General features: G+C 49.7%; 1 non-coding gene across 1 annotated transcript; it reads right to left on the bottom strand.

The window, feature by feature from the left end:
• Positions 1-13,444: 13,444 nt before the first annotated feature.
• On the bottom strand, positions 13,445-13,516 carry trnae-cuc (transfer RNA glutamic acid (anticodon CUC)). Its single transcript has one exon. It is a non-coding gene; the product is annotated as a tRNA-Glu (tRNA).
• Positions 13,517-15,057: the final 1,541 nt, after the last annotated feature.

Here is a 15,057-nt window from a genome sequence, read left to right as displayed (position 1 = left end):
AGGGGCCTAGAAACAGGAAATACTGCTCTGAAAATGCTCCCATGCCTGAAAGGATCTATAGTGATTCGGCAGAGCTTTCAAGTCACGAGGACGAGCGAATGCAGTAGGCGAGGTTGCGGCAAATGTGCAGGTAAAGTGCTGCTTCACCTGGAAGGTATGTACGAGCCTGGAAGGATATTCAGGAGGGAGCAGGTAAATTGTGCTGCTGAGTGAAATCACGGTTCGTGCATGCCAAGCGCCGGACGAAAGGCTGAAGAGACCTGTGGAAAAGGACACTGCGTTTGGGCACAAAGTGGCACAGCGGGAGCGTGCTGCGCCCATAACCCAGAGGTCGATGGATCGAAACCATCCTTTGCTATTGTTCAGTGCCTCCTTGAGCGACTTTCCTTTGTGATGGCACTCTGTTCAGCATCTTGCCTTCCAAACGATTTCCTCAGTGTCTGAATGCCCCGTATCATACTGATACTGTCGCGAAACTCACACCGTTCAAGTAACGTGCTTTTGGAGGTCTGAGTGGTCTTCTCCGGTTCTTCGTCGGTTTCCTATGAACTGAATCGCAAAACCACTTCTTTGAGATGCCAATGAGCTGATAAAATTGAAACGCATACCTTGTGGTTTCGTGCCTTCCCTGCAGTAGTTCGCCAAGTCCGTTCCTTCGTGAATGACAAGACGATCCGTATGTCGGAAACCACATCCCGGGGACAGAATGACAAGCAGATGTTCTGGAAACTCTTTGCTGCTTGCAATTCATGGAGCAAAGTGGAATGTATTTCACACTGAGCAAGTTTCAGCTGGCTCAGAGTCTCCAGTGTACATTGCTCTCTTTCCCGCCAGCTCAGAGAGAGAACAGTAGGAGGGACAAATGAGTGAATAACGATCCGTGTGGGAGGGTGAATAACTGTTAATGGAGACCGTTAGTGGCTAACAATAAGTAGTGTGCCGTCGTAGACTATGTGATAACAAGGGCTCTTATGTGTGTGGTAGGGGTCAAGGACATGGGGGATTTCTGGCCCTAAAGTCATGGAACTCGATCTTGAAGACCGGAGGGCTGTGGAATATGAGGCGTTGTTCTTCCACCTGGAGCTGCGCTTTGCTGGAACACTGCTGCAAGCCTGAGGCAGAGATGTTGGCCAGGGAACAGTCAGTGTGTCCTGATCTCGTGTGAAACCTCTTCTCTCAGATGGCAATGAACCGGTGAAGTTGAAACACATGACTTGCTGTTTTAGTCCATTTCCTGCAGTAAAGAAACGAACGTCCGTGTAATAAATGACTTTCTACAGGATTGCTGTGTCAAGACAAATTCTGAACACCAAGCAGGCTGCACAAAAATGTACTCATATCAATTTCCCTGAGGGAAGAGTCTCCGGAGTCCGTTTCTCTCTGTCCCGACAGCACAGCATCTTTCTGTCTCTCCGTTAACAAGACCTTTGGATCAAGTTCAAAGTTGCCCATTTCCTCCGCATGACTGTAACTGACTTAACCTGCCTCACGTAATAGTGTGAGAGAGCAGAAGAGTGAATGGGCTCTGCCTTCCACCAGCACAGGTTGTAAGTAGAAACGAAATGGTTCAATTATCCACCAGTGGAGAGAGCCCGGTCTCTGGGGACGGGACAAACAGCAGCGTCCTGGGAGCAGGGAGACAGATTGAGAAGCAGATGTTCTTGAAACTCTTCACTGCTTGCGTTTCTGAGAGCAATGTACAATGTATTTCGTACTGAGCAAGTCTCAGCTGCTTCAGGAGGTGGCTGCACCCATGGCTGGCGGCTCGTTAGTCTGGGATATGATTCTAGCTTTGGGTCTTCGAGCATATGCAGCGGTGTGAGAGTTCCCAGGTTTCAATCCCAGGCGAACCATCATTCCTTAAACTGGTTTTCGCAGAAATGCCTGATGGCACAGTGGTTAGCACTGCTACTTCACTGTGCCAGAGACCCCGGTTCAATTCCCGCCTCAGGCGACTCTCTGTGTGGAGTTTGTTCCGGTTTGCTCCCACGCTCAAAAGATACGCAGATCCGGTGAATTGGCTATGCTAAAATAGTGTTGCATAGGGGTATGGGTGGGCCGCGCTTCGGCGGGACGCTGTGGACTTGTTGGCCCGAAGGACCTGTTTCCACACTGTAAGTGATCTAATCTAAAAACCCGCTTCGTTAAATAAGATCGGACTGCCTGAATTAGGGACGGCGCAAACCTGCAAACACACTGAACACGGCGAAAGTGAGAACAAGTATTGCAGACTTTTCGCCCGCGCAATCCGAGTCTGAATGAATCCTCCACCTGTATTACGCTCAATTCTGAGGGTGATACTTCAGGAAGCGGGGAAGTGAAGTGATTGCAGACGGCGCTGAACAGGTTAACGTGAATGGTACCGTCCTGAGGAATGTCAGCAATGAAGGGAGACTGGAAAGTTTGGGGCAGCTCTCTTTGGTGAACAGAGGGCTGAAAGCTGGTCTGATTGAAGTTTTCCACGTTATGAGGGTTTTAGACAGAGGAAACAATGCAGTGAAAATGCTCCCATGCCTGAAAATATCGCGAAAAATTTGGCAAAGTTTTCAAGTCATCAGGAAAATAAGTAAAAGTGACATTAGGAAGACCGTTTTCGCACAGGGAGTGGGGTCAGTAAGTCGCTGTCTGACAGTGACAAAGAGGCAGATTCAATGGACACAAAAGGGAATTCGGTGGGCATGTTCAATGTAACAATGTGCAGATTTACAGGGAGAAGGCGACAGAATGAGACACTTGTTTACATATTGTGTTGAGCCAGCAGAGCTAAGGTGGGCTGCATGGCCTCAGACTGCGCTGTCACACATTTTGTGATTCTGAGTGAAATCGGAGTTGGACCAACAGAACGTAGGAAATTTGACAACGGATATATTCTGCCCAACAGGATACTCCATCACAGCAATGAAGGTGTTTTGACATCATTCTCGAAGGTACATGACACAAAGCAGATTCAAAACTGAGTATTTCTTTGAATCACTGAGTAATTTCTTTACAGTTATTCAGTTGAGGTGAGCGGAGTTGCGCATTGGGAGCCACTCCAGTTGATAGGTCGAAGCCTTTTTCTCCTGTGTGATAGTTCCCCCAGCACTCCAATTTGCTGTGCTTCCAGTCAGTCGATGCAGATCACTATCCTATACTGATACAAAGGCCACGACGACCCAGCTGTGGTGTCAAGCTTGTGAAGGTCTGAGTGCTCTTCTCCTGTTCTCTGTCTGGCTGCTATGATCCGAATCATCAAACCTCTCTTCTCCGAAATAGGAATAAACTGGTGAAGGTGAAACACATCAGTTGCGGTGTGATCCATGTGCAGGAGGCTCTGCAGTAATTCCTCACGCTGTTTCACACAGCAGCATCCTCTCGGTGAATTACGCTGGGAAAAAAAAACGATTGAACCAAATCAGTGTCCGCCATTGGATTTGACTGACACCGTTTATAAAATTCAGGCTCACCGTTAATGTGGAGAGGGGCCGTCAGACTGTAGTTTCCGCTCCTTCTGTTGAATAAAGATAATTTTAAATGTAGGTAAAAACAATGACTGCAAATGCTGAAAACCAAATACTGGATTAGAGGTGCTGGAAGAGCACAGCAGTTCAGGCAGCATCCAACGAGCAGCGAAATCGACGTTTCGGGCAAAAGCCCTTCATCGCTTTTGCCCGAAACGTTGATTTCGCTGCTCGTTGGATGCTGCCTGAACTGCTGTGCTCTTCCAGCACCACTAATCCAGTATATAATTTTAAATGTGTCCAGTGAGAGGAAAGGATTTGCTGTTGGTGGGAAACAATTCTATCTGAACTCGGTGTCACTCTAATATGACAGAAGGAGCTGGGACCTCCTGATAGATTGAAACACAAAGCTGGTAATCTCTAGATTATGTTGTAAAAATATCACACCACGCTATCACCAACTAAATGAAGCGGCTGTGTGTTTAAATCCCGTGATGAACAGTCTGTGTTTTACTTCTCACATTGCGGGGAGCTGAGCATTGACCCAAACAATGGGCACACCACCTCCCTGACACAGTGTTCACAAATCAAAGCTTCACGTGTGATCGAAAGTTTCCGTAAAGAAGATTTGGCTTAACAGAGAAAGGGAATGAACGTGCTCCTTTCTTGATTTGAAATGTAAGAAGTTGACATCAGTGAGCCTGATGTGATTTGAACACGCAACATTTTGATCTGGAGTCAGACGCGCTACCGTTGCGCCACAAGCTCAGGGGTAAACTGCACCCTTGATTCATGCTTAAGGGAAATGATCGCACGACAATGATTTTCCGTTTTGAGTAACAACGGAGATCAACAGTTCATGTCTGGTCTGTCTCTCTCCCCTCTCTTTCTGTCTCTCCAAACAATTTCCAACTCTCTCTCAATAAAAATCTGAAAGAATTGTAGATGCTGTATATCAGAAACAAAAAACAGGAGTTGCCGGTGACCCTTCCACAGAACAGATGGTGATTGGGAAAATGTCGGTTTATATGCAGGAGATATTGAGGGAGGAAGGGAAGATCAGGACAGAGCCCAAAGCGAAGGAAGAACTGTTGGACAGAAAAAGGAGTTGATAACGATCTGCGTGGGAGGGTGAATAACTGTTAATGGACACTGTTCGTGGTTAAGTAGTGTGAGATGACAGACTATGTGATAACAAGGCTTGGCGTGTGTGGTCGGGACGAGGATACTATGGAGTTCAGGCCCTAGAAATATTGAATTAAATATTGGAACCGGAGGGATGTATGGTCCCCAAGTGTAATATTCGGTGCTCTTCGTTTTGCTGGTGCTGAGCTTCGCTGGGACAATACAGCAAACCTGAGACAGAGATGTTGGCCAGAGAACATGGTGGGGTGTGGAATTGGCAGGCAACTGGAAGCTCAGGGTCTTTTTTGCAGGCAGAATGTTGATGTTCTGTGCAGCAGTCACCCAGTTTATGCTTCGTTTTCCTCAATGTAAATGAGCCCATATTGTGAGCAGCAAATGCAGTAGACAGTGTTGTGGATAGTGCAGGTAAAGTGCCACTTCACCTGGAAGGTAAGTTTGGCCCCTTGGGTAGGGAGAAGGGAATAGATAAATGGGCTGGTGTCGAACATTCGGCAGTTGCAGGGGAAAGTGCAACTCAACCTGCAAGTTTACTTTGAGAAAATCCTGATCTTGAACTCTCAAGTCTCTTTGCAATTCGGATTTCTGCATTTTCTCCCCAGAATCCTTCTGTTCCAACAGTGACTATGTATGTCAGGGCAGCACCAGTGATTTCCTGACATATGAATTGTATTTGGGAATACCAAGGAATGTCAGGAACTGCGAGTATCTCAGGAGCAATCGTTATTCCTGGGGGAGGCAGAGAGGAATGTGGTGTGGTCCTGTAAACTCCAGAACTTTGATAACTTCCTGAGTCAGCAATAACTCTTTCTGGACCAAGAAACGAAAGGGCCAATGAGAAACTGCTACAAGGGAGTTAACAAATAACATACATTAACCATCGCTGGGCAGGAGGAGGCAAAACAATGAGCTGTTTCTTTGGACAGATGAGATAATGGTGTTTAATAACTGTGTGACAGAAGGACAATTAATTCTGCGTGTGGAAGGAAGGCCTTGGCTAAAGGGGTTAATTGCAGGACAGGCTGTTTCAAGCAGGTGGAAAACCCTCAAGGATAAGAAGGTAAGCTACAGACCTGAGGTCTCCAGAAGTCTGGGGAGGTGGTGTCAAAATCTAAAGCCCAGCACACTCACGCAGCACTACTCAGCTTTTGGGCTCTCAGCAGCTGGATTGTGCATCAGTTTAATGTAGGTCCTATATCTCTGATTACATCGGTACACAAGGCAATGAAGAAAGGTTTCAGCACACTGGCCTTCATCAGTTCGGGAATTGAGTATAGATGTTGGCAAGTTATGTTGTAGTTATACAGGACGTTGATGAGGCTGCACCTGGAATATTGTGATCAGTTTTGGTCCCCTTGGTGTTCTGACTTCTGACTTCTTCAACTCTGGGTTTGTGTTGAACTTGATGGGCTACTTTGTCCAACTCAACATGTTTAAACAGTATCTCTCAGAGGGATTCATTTGAAACTTTTGAGGAGGTAAGCTCAACAAGATTGAACTATTCAAAGTTACTTGGACTCTATTTTAAACTTACATCAGAACCAGTAGTCAGAGACACGAACAGCATGGAAACAGACCCTTCGGTCCAACGTGTTCATGCTGACCTGATATCCTAAATTAATCTACTCCCATTTGACAACACCTGACCCGTATACTCTGGCAGCTTATTTCATATATATACCACCTTCTGCATGATGAAGTTGGCCCTTTAGTATATTTCACCTCTCACCCTAAACCTATGCCCTCTAGTTCTGGACTCCCCCATCGCAGGGAAAAAACCTTGTCTATTACCCTGTCCATTCCCCTCATGATTTTGAAACCTCTATTAGGTCACTCCACTGCCTCCGATGCTCCAGTGAAAACAGCCCCAGCCGATTTAGCCTCTCCCTGTCGCTCAAACCCACCAACCCCCAGCAACATTCCCGTAAATCGTTTCTCACGGAGAAGTCAACGTTTCAGTCCTGAAGAAGGGCTAATACCCAAAACACTGACTACTCCACATCCTAGTGCTGCCTGGCTTGCTGTATTGTCCCAACCTCCTGCTTGCAGCTTCGGGTTGCAACATGTAGTGGCTCAGTGGTTACCACTGCAGCCTCACAGTGCCAGTGACCCAGATTTGATTCCAGCCTTGGGTGACTGTCTGTGAGGAGTTTGCACATTCTCCCAGTGTCTGCGTGGGTTTTCTCTGGGTGAACCTGTTTTCTTCCATAAACCAAAGATGAGCATGTCATGCTTAATTGCCCATCGAGTTAGGTACATTCGTCAGAGGGAAATTGGTCTGGATGGGTTACTCTTCGGAGGGTCGGTGTGGTCTTGTGGGGACGAATGGCCTATTTCCACACTGTAGCTAATCTCATCTGCACTACTTTTGTATCTAACGAATGCCAGAGTAGACTCGAGGGCCCATTGGCCTGACTTCAGCTTTGATGATCTGGCGGTCTGAGGTTTCTCTGGATTATTTCATTGGCAATGTGCTATCCCTGGCTCAATGAGCAGCAGTGTCCACTGAAAGCAAAGCTCATATGATGGTTGAACTCCTACAGTGTGGAAACAGGTCCTTCAGCCCAACATATCTGCACTGATCTTCCGAAGAGTAACCCACTCAGATCCATTTTCCTACCCTGCAAAAAGTGCACACAGACCCCAAGGGTGGAATTATTCCTGGTTTCCTGGTGCCATGAGGCAGCAGTGCTAACCCTGAGCTACCATGGGGTTGTAGTTGTGGGGTGTAGGGGAGGCAATTGCAGTCCAGCAGAAAACAAAAACAGCCCTCCTACTCTCCCACTGCTCCCACTATCAGAACTGGCAGGAGGTTCAGTCCTGGGGGGGTGACCGAAGGCAGCGTCACTGGTGGGATCTGATTGCTGGGAGCGCTGGTGCTTCCGCAAGTGGCAGGGAAACATGAACCTCTTCCCACACTCGGGCCAGCTGAAAGGCCTCTCCCGGTGTGGACACACTGTTATTTCAGCAGGGCGGAGGAATTGCTGAAGGCCTTCCTGCACTTAGGGCAACTGAACGAATACACTCAGGACAGCAGAATGGCCTCCCCCTCCCCCACCCGGGTGGACCAGCTGGTGCTTCAGCAGTGTGGAGGACCCGGTAAAGCACTTCCCACACTCGGGCAGGAGAACGGCTTCTCCCTGGGGTGAACGGACTGGTACCTCAGCAGGGCTGAGGAATTGCTGAAGCCCTTCCAGCACTTGGGCAACTTAATGACATCTTCCCCCATGTGGACCCACCAATGGGCCAGCAGGTCGGAGGAAAGAGCAAAGCCCTTCCTGCACTCGGGGCAGAAGAACGGCCTCACCTCTGTGTGGACCCACTGGTGTCTCAGCAGGTGGGAAAAACTGCTGAAGGCCATCTCGCACTTGGGGCTGGAGAACAGTCTTCCCCGGTGTGGACCAACTGGTGTGTCAGCAGGGCAGAGGAATCACTGAAGGCCTTCCCTCACTCAGGGCAGCAGAAGGGCCTCTTCCCCTCTGTGGGCCCATTGGTGCTTCAGAACCCTTTCAAATTTCACAATATCCTTCTGATAGGAGGGAGACCAGAATTGCACACAATATTCCAAAAGTGGTCGAACCAATGTCCTGTATAGCCACAACATAACTTCCCAACTCCAATACTCAGTTAGAGGATTGGGAAAGCTTTCAAAACCCACAAAAAACAAATAGGAAACAGTGGAGGGACAAACCGAAGTTGTGAGAGTCAGCTTGGCAGTATCAATGAGAAATCGACAGAATGGGTTAATTGGATACCCGTTCTCCTTAAATACACTTTTTATGTATTTCTCTTGTGCTCTTCGTAGTTTCTCTGTGCTGCAGTGTGTAGTGGCTCGTTGAAATAATGTCCTGATGCAGCTTCGTTTGTGGGTGTTGGGATGATTGCTTCTGTGGTTAGGTATTTGGTTTGTGTATGTTGTTTTCCTGTAGATGCTAGTTTGAAGTTCCCCATTGACTGTTCGCTCTACTGTGACATCTAGGAATGGCACTTTGTTGTTGTTCTCCTTCTCTTCAAACCAGGATCCCCCCTCAGGCCATAGTCTCACTTCTTGAAACACCAATATACAGACTAGTCAAAGACCTCCCCTGAAGACAAAAACACCAAGTCAAAGATTCACGCCACTCCATTTACTCCATCCAAGATTTCCTGAACACCAAAGACACTGAGATGGAAGAGGATGGAATAATGTTGTCCTTTGACATAACAGCCCTGTTCACATCCACTAACATCAACGTGACCGAAGAAAACTGGAGACACTACTCGAAGAACCAAAGACACAAAACACAGCATCAACTTCATCAGCAAATATAACACTGTCAACCTCGTGGAACAACCAAACCGCCCCGTGGCCCAACATTTCAACTCCCCCTCCCACTCTGTCGAGGACATGGAGGTCCTGGGCCTCCTTCACCGCCGCTCCCTCACCACCAGACGCCTGGAGGAAGAACGCCTCATCTTCCGTCTCGGAACACTTCAACCCCAGGGCATCAATGTGGACTTCAACAGCTTCCTCATTTCCCCTTCCCCCACCTCATCCTAGTTTCAAACCTCCAGCTCAGCACTGTCTCCTTGACTTGTCCGACCTGCCTATCTTCTTTTCCACCTATCCACTCCACCCTCTCCTCCTTGACCTATCACCTTCATCTCCTCCCCCACTCACCCATTGTACTCTATGCCACTCTCTCCCCACCCCCACCCTCCTCTAGCTTATCTCTCCATGCTTCAGGCTCACTGCCTTTATTCCTGATTAAGGGCTTTTGCCCGAAACGTCGATTTCGCTGCTCGTTGGATGCAGTCTGAACTGCTGTGCTCTTCCAGCACCACTAATCCAGTATTTGGTTTTCAGCATCTGCAGTCATTGTTTTTACCTTGTTGATTTTAACCCTACTGCGAATCGCTTGCAAGGATGCCTGCCTTGAAGAAGTTTTCCTCCTCTCTCTACAAGAATCTCAGGGAGTCCCTCTCCCACTGCAACTCCCAGGTCATTTCCTCTGCTCTGAAGCTCTTCAACCACGTAGTGAAACAAACTCGGTACCACAGCCACATTTGCTTCCTCAGTGCATGCCTCCGTAACCAACTCATCCCACACGGACTCCAGACCACCTTTAAACCAGCAGAGTTCGGACCCGAACAGGACAAACAGTACAGACTACAGATTCAAAAACACCAGCAACAGTTCTCCTTCAGGTCCTCCGCTCCACACTTGCAGCAATGCGCCGTCACCTAACCTCTCTACAGTCAACCCTGCCTCAGCTGAGGGCCACACTCTCTCAGAATTGCAAAGGACCCGCTCTGTACTACATCCTCAGGAGAATTCATACTCTCAACAAACAGTATTTCAATTCCATCTCAAACATCAAAAACTGTAAGTACGACAAACTTTTATCCACCCACCTCCATAACCAGCGCTCCTCAACCATTCCAGAAGATTCCCCTGGCCTCAGAAACTCCATTAGCCATGCGGCTGACGCAGCAACCACCCCACGCTGAGTGATGATGTCACTTCCGCCCCATCATGGCCACTCCCACAGCCACTTCCGGCCCTCACATCATCGCTGATGCCACACGCTCAGTGACTTCCCCTACTGCCATAATCACCACCACTTCCGCCTCCACCAGCGCCACTCACCTGCATTCTGCTGACACGCCCCCCACAGACCCCACTGTCACTATCCCCACCCCCCAGAACCCCGAGGGCAACATTACCCCAGCTCATGCCTCCACCCCCATGCCCCCCACCATCACACCCACTCCAGGTACTGGCTCCGACCCCACTCCCAGCTCCACACCCACACCAGATCCCAGGTCCCGGTCCTGCCGAGTTTTCACCATCCCTCCAGACCTCCCACTCACTGAGGACGAACGATCAGTCCTCAGAAAAGGACTCACCTTCATCCCCCTCCATCCACGCATCAATGAATTTAATACACGATGTGATATCGAACAATTCTTCCGTCGCCTCCGCCTCCGAGCTTACTTTCACAATCAGGACTCCCGCCCACCTTCCGAGGACCCCTTCGCCCACCTCCAACACACTGCATCCACCTGGACACCCCGCGCTGGCCTATTACCTGCCCTCGACTTCTTCATTTCCAACTGCCGCCGGGACATTAACCGCCTCAACCTGTCGAACACCCCTCCCCCACTCCAACCTCTCACCTTCACAACGCGCAGCCCTCCAATCCCTCTGCTCCAATCCCAACCTCACCATCAAGCCAGCGGATAAAGGGGGCGCAGTGGTAGTCTGGCGCACTGACCTCTACACCGCTGAAGCCAAACGCCAACTCGAGGACACCTCTTCCTACTCCTCCCTCGACCATAACCCCACCCCCCATCACCAAACCATCATCTCCCAGACCATACAGAACCTCATCACCTCAGGAGATCTCCCACCCACAGCTTCCAACCTCATAGTCCGGGAACCCCGCACTGCCCGGTTCTACCTCCTTCCCAAGATCCACAAGCCTGACCACCCTGGCCGACCCATTGTCTCAGCATGCTCCTGCCCCACTGAACTCATCTCTACCTATCTTGACACTGTCCTATCCCCCCTCGTCCAGGAACTCCCCACATACGTTCGAGACACCACCCACGCCCTCCACCTCCTCCAAGACTTCCGTTTCCCCGGCCCCCAACGCCTTATCTTCACCATGGATATCCAATCCCTCTACACCTCCATTCGCCATGACCAGGGCATCCAAGCCCTCCGTTTTTTCCTCTCCAGACGTCCCCAACAGTACCCTTCCACCGACACTCTCATTCGTTTGGCCGAACTGGTCCTCGCCCTTAATAATTTCTCCTCTGAATCCTCCCACTTCCTCCCGACCAAAGGCGTAGCCATGGGCACACGTATGGGCCCCAGCTATGCCTGTCTCTTTGTTGGCTATGTAGAACAGTTGATCTTCCGTAATTACACCGGCACCACTCCCACCTCTTCCTCCGCTACATTGATGACTGCATTGGCGCCACCTCGTGCTCCCGCGAGGAGCTTGAGCAATTCATCAACTTCACCAACACATTCCACCCTGACCTTAAATTTACCTGGACTATCTCTGACACCTCGCTCCCCTTCCTGGACCTCTCCATCTCCATTAGTGACGACCGACTCGACACTGACATTTTTTACAAACCCACTGACTGCCATAGCTACCTGGATTACACCTCTTCCCACCTTATCTCTTGCAAAAATGTGATCCCGTATTCCCAATTTCTCCGCCTCCGCCGTATCTGCTCCCAGGAGGACCAGTTCCACCATAGGACACACCAGATGGCCTCCTTCTTTAGAGACCGCAATTTCCCTTCCCACGTGGTTAAAGATGCCCTCCAACGCATCTCGTCCACATCCCGCACCTCCGCCCTCAGACCCCACCCCTCCAACAGTAACAAGGACAGAACGCCCCTGGTGCTCACCTTCCACCCTACAAACCTTCGCATCAACCAAATCATCCACCGACATTTCCGCCACCTCCAAAAAGACCCCACCACCAGGGATATATTTCCCTCCCCACCCCTTTCCACCTTCCGCAAAGACCGTTCCCTCCGTGACTACCTGGTCAGGTCCACACACCCCTACGACCCACCCTCCCATTCTGGCACTTTCCCCTGCCACCGCAGGAACTGTAAAACTTGTGCCCACACCTCCTCCCTCACCTCTATCCAAGGCCCTAAAGGAGCCTTCCACATCCATCAAAGCTTCACCTGCACATCCACCAATATCATTTATTGTATCCGTTGCTCCGGATGCGCTTTCCTCTACATTGGGGAGACTGGGCGCCTCCTAGCAGAGCGCTTTAGGGAACATCTCCGAGACACCCGCACCAATCAACCAAACCGCCCCGTGGCCCAACATTTCAACTCCCCCTCCTACTCTGCCGAGGTCATGGAGGTCCTGGGCCTCCTTCACCGCCGCTCCCTCACCACCAGACGCCTGGAGGAAGAACGCCTCATCTTCCGCCTTGGAACACTTCAACCCCAGGGCATCAATGTGGATTTCAACAGCTTCCTCATTTCCCCTCCCCCACCTCATCCTAGTTTCAAACTTCCAGCTCAGTTACTGTCTCATTGACTTGCACGTTCTGCCTATCTTCTTCTCCACCTATCCATTCCACCCTCTCCTCCTTGACCTATCACCTTCATCTCCTCCCCCACTCACCCGTTGTACTCTATGCTACTCTCTCCCCACCCCCACCCTCCTATAGCTAATCTCTCCATGCTTCAGGCTCACTGCCTTTATTCCTGATGAAGGGCTTTTGCCCGAAACGTCGATTTCGCTGCTCGTTGGATGCTGCCTGAACTGCTGTGCTCTTCCAGCACCACTAATCAAGCTCGTGGAACTGTGCCTTACCACCCATTTCGTATTCAGTAACAAGCCCTACAAACAAATCAACGAAACACCCATGAAACCACCAGTATCAGGATTCCTAGCAGAAGCAATAATGCAGAGACTCGAACAAACAGCCCTTCCAACGATCCAACCCAAACTTTGGGTCTGCTCCAGTGATGACACTTTTGTCATCATAAAATGAAACAAATTAGAGGAAACCTACAACACCATCAACAATCTCCTTCCTGGCATAAAATTCACAAAAGAGGAGAACAACAACAAAGTGCCATTTCTAGATGTCACAGTAGAGCGAACAGTCAATGGTAATTTCAAAACAGCGTAGACAGGAAAGCAACACACATGAACCAAGGACTTAACTACAGATGCAATCATACCTGCACATCCAAACAAATCTGCATCAGGACACTATTTCAACGAGCCACTGCACACTGCAGCAGGCAGGAACTACGTAGACCAATAAGCAACAATAGAACGCATTCAGAAAGGATAGACAGCTAATAGACCCCCTGAACATTGCTTCCCTGACCGGAGATCGAACCCGGGGCGCGGCAGTGAGAACGCCAAATCCTAACCACTAGACTATCAGGGAGACGTGGACACACGCAGTCAGCTCTACAAAAAATTACTTTTCTGCCCAGAAATCGAACCAGGGCCGTAGTAAGTGGAAGGTTTTCACCTGTGCGTCCACCAATGTCATTTCTTGTATCCATTGCTCCCGATGCGGCCTCCTCCACATTGGGAGACTGGAGATTCCTCGCAGAGTAAAGTTGCAGTGCTTGAGGGAACATCTCCAGGACACCCGCACCAATCAACCCCATCACCCTGTGACCCAACATTTCAAACCCCCCTCCCACTCTGCCGAGGACATGCACGTCCGGGGCTTCCTCCATCGCCGTTCCCTCCCCACCCGATGCCTGGAGGAACAACACCTCATCTTCCGCCTCGGAACACTTCAACCCCAGGCCATCAATGCGGACTTCACCAGTTTCCTCATTCCCCCTCCCCCCCACCTTACCTCAGTTCCAACCTTCCAGCTCAGCGCTGTCCTCAGGACCTGTCCTACCTGCCCAAGCTCCCTTCCCACCTATCCGCTCCACCCACCTCTCTGACCTGTCACCTCCATCCCCACCCCCATTCACCTATTGTACTCTTTGCTACCTTCGGCCAAGCACCCTCCAATTTATCTCTCCACCCCTGGAAGCGTCCTGCCTCTATTCCTGATGAAGGGCTTTTGCCGGAAACATCGATTTTCCTGATCCTCGGAAGCTGTCTGACCTGCTGTACTTTTCCAGTACCACTCTGATCTAAACTCTGGTTTCCAGCATCTGCAGTCCACACTTTCGCCTACCCAATAAACCCAGTGTGCCGATTTCACGTCAACAAATTGACACAAGCAGACACAACGTCTGCAGAAACCCTAGCCACATTACTTTACATTAAAGACATCTGGGAAATGATGTCCAGACAACTCAACCCTCTCAGCATCATGGTGGCCCACAAACCTACCAACACACTTAAACAGCGGCTAATGAACCTGAAATACATGATACAAACAACCAGCAAACGAATGTTATTTACAAAATACCATACAAGGAAATATATACATGAACTCTGCCTCACAGTTCTCTGTGGTAAGAAATGCTGGGATGAGATAAGGAAGATTTTTTCAGCCAAAACGAATCGGCACTGACTGGACAGCCATTTGAAATCAACGCTGTCTGCCCAGGATGTAAGACCCGAAGGGATGAACAGTTTTCTTATTTCCTGAAGATTTACAAAGGTGAGACTGGGTTTTTGTGTTAGTTTCCTTTCCATTCCCAGGAGCCGCAGTGGTTGGGGCGGTGAGTTGGGGAAAGTGAAATGTGCGCATGAGCAGCTTGTTTCAGCTCTTTCAGCTTCCCTTCTTCTGACAGCGCTGTGACTGACTCTAATGCTCCCAGGGACACTTACTGACGCGAGACAGTGAAAAGAGTCTCGTTCCAGCAGATCAGGAATTCAAACCGTATGCCGGCTTCAGGACAATGAGAAAGATTAATTGGGGTGTGTGAAGAAGCTGTAAGCTGCATTTCAAACAGGTAGGTGGAGTCAGATGCGTCATCCATTGCGCCCCTGGCACTGTGCGGACCTGAC

This window comes from Chiloscyllium punctatum, chromosome 36 (assembly GCF_047496795.1).
Source record: "Chiloscyllium punctatum isolate Juve2018m chromosome 36, sChiPun1.3, whole genome shotgun sequence".
In the NCBI taxonomy this organism is placed as follows: Eukaryota; Metazoa; Chordata; class Chondrichthyes; order Orectolobiformes; family Hemiscylliidae; genus Chiloscyllium; species Chiloscyllium punctatum.
The sequence above is the reverse complement of the archived record's forward strand: the minus strand, read 5'-3'. Positions and strand labels throughout refer to the sequence as shown.